The sequence below is a fragment of the Pterocles gutturalis genome, unplaced genomic scaffold (genome assembly GCF_000699245.1).
Source record: "Pterocles gutturalis isolate BGI_N339 unplaced genomic scaffold, ASM69924v1 scaffold1951, whole genome shotgun sequence".
NCBI lineage: Eukaryota > Metazoa > Chordata > Aves > Pterocliformes > Pteroclidae > Pterocles > Pterocles gutturalis.
The window spans coordinates 24,716-26,634 of record NW_010097476.1 but is presented as its reverse complement, the minus strand read 5'-3'; positions in this window follow the sequence as shown (position 1 = coordinate 26,634).

Here is a 1,919-nt window from a genome sequence, read left to right as displayed (position 1 = left end):
TTCCCATTTTTAACCATGCCAGGATCTTTCCTCTTATCCCATGGCTGTACAGTTCCCTCTAAAGCCTTCTGGAAATCTAACCTAACCAAACAGACTCACCATCATCATTGTGCTTATTTACCCCTTCAAAGAAATTAGTTTTCTAAGGCAAAACCTTTCTTAACAGAAAACATATTCACTTTTCCCAAGGAAATTTTTCACGTTTATCAGGCATTCATTTATTCAATTTTTTGTTATATTGTCTATTAATTTGCCTAGTACAAATGTGAAATTTACCAGACCACAGTTCCTTAGATACCCTTGTGGAAACTGCTTTAAAGAATGGCACTATGGTTGCTACTCTCCAGACTTCAAGCACCAATGGAAGTTTAAGTGAATTATACAATGCCATAAGTAATTCCACTATTTCTCTTGAAAGTCGTGAGTGAATACCACTCAGTTCTGGTGATTTGTCAGCATTCATTCTGTATGTCTGCAACACAATATCTGCCACAGTTATTTGATAGACGAGATGCTAGTCTGTCTTTGATTTAATTTCTTCTAATTCAATTACTCTCCAAATTGTATTCTCTACTGGGATTGCTAATTCACTTCTAGAAAGATCATTATAATAGGCCAATTACAATAGCAAATATAAATGCTGTACTCAAAATTAATAAGTTTATATTCCTCATTGCTGGTCCTTCTTCCTGCTGTTTCTTTTACACCTGTATTGCCCATGAATGCAGTTATGATCGCATACTCCATAGGCTCTGTGGGCCTTTCTGTTAGATGTAGCTCAACTAAACAGTTAGTCTTGTGCAACTTATGCCTTCCTCAATCGTTCCTCCAAAAACAACCTCCCAAACCTACCCTAAACCTGACTGGATCAAAAAACTCTGTCTCGTCTGTCATACAGCAGTTACACTGCAGTGAGTCACACCGAGAGGGTGTCACAGACCTTACCACCATGTTTGAGGAAACGTAGGAAGATATTTCTGGGGCTCACAGATCCAGTCCTGGAGTAGCTGTATCTTTTGCCAGGACTCACTAAATCCCAGATTTCAGAAGAAAGCCATATAATGTGTTTACCTCTCAGCATCACTGAAGATGAAAATGTATCCTTCCTTTCCCTTCTTTTCATGCAACTAGACCACTAGCCTCGATTTCTGTCTGCTTCGCTCATCAGAGTAGCAAACATCAGATTGAGTCCATGAGTGAGGCTGCATGTTGTGCTGTCCTGTTAAAAGATGACAGCTTGTCATGATGGATAAGGATGTAGAATGAGGGATGGTGCTGGCATGCAGGGATAAAATGGCTAAGAGTCTTATAGGAATGAATGTGAAGTGGGCAGGAAACTGTCATTTTTGATAATACAGCATCACCACACATCAGTGCAGTATGGTTCTGTGCAAAATTCTGTGTTTCTGTGGGGTGACATTTTTATTCTGTAAGTATTTACAAGAGTGGAGATCAGGGCTAAGTTTACGGCCTGACTAGAAATGCTTTTATCTCCATCATCCATTTGCAGTTGTGATGAAGAACCACCTACAAGCAGTCTGAGAAAGACAAGATGACCACTCCTCCCTTGGAGTACTTCAGGTCTTTTTTGCCTGCTGGATAAAATGGGCATTTTCATAGGAAAAATGATTTTTTTTTTTCCTAGGAGCATTATGAGTTTTAGTTAATAAACAGAAAAGGAGGAGAGGTGGTGATGATGCAGAGATAAGGGGGTTTGCATCATTGGACACGACTAGATCTGAATTGTAACCCAAGCCTGTTTAATTATAATTGATTTTTTTTTTTTGGCTGAACAGAAGATGATTTATCAGATACTACTGCCTACAACATACCTGGACATAATGCATCCACCTGTAAAATGCTTTGGCAGTTGTGAACAATCTCATTTCTACATGTTGCTGCAGTTTTTCCCCACTGAT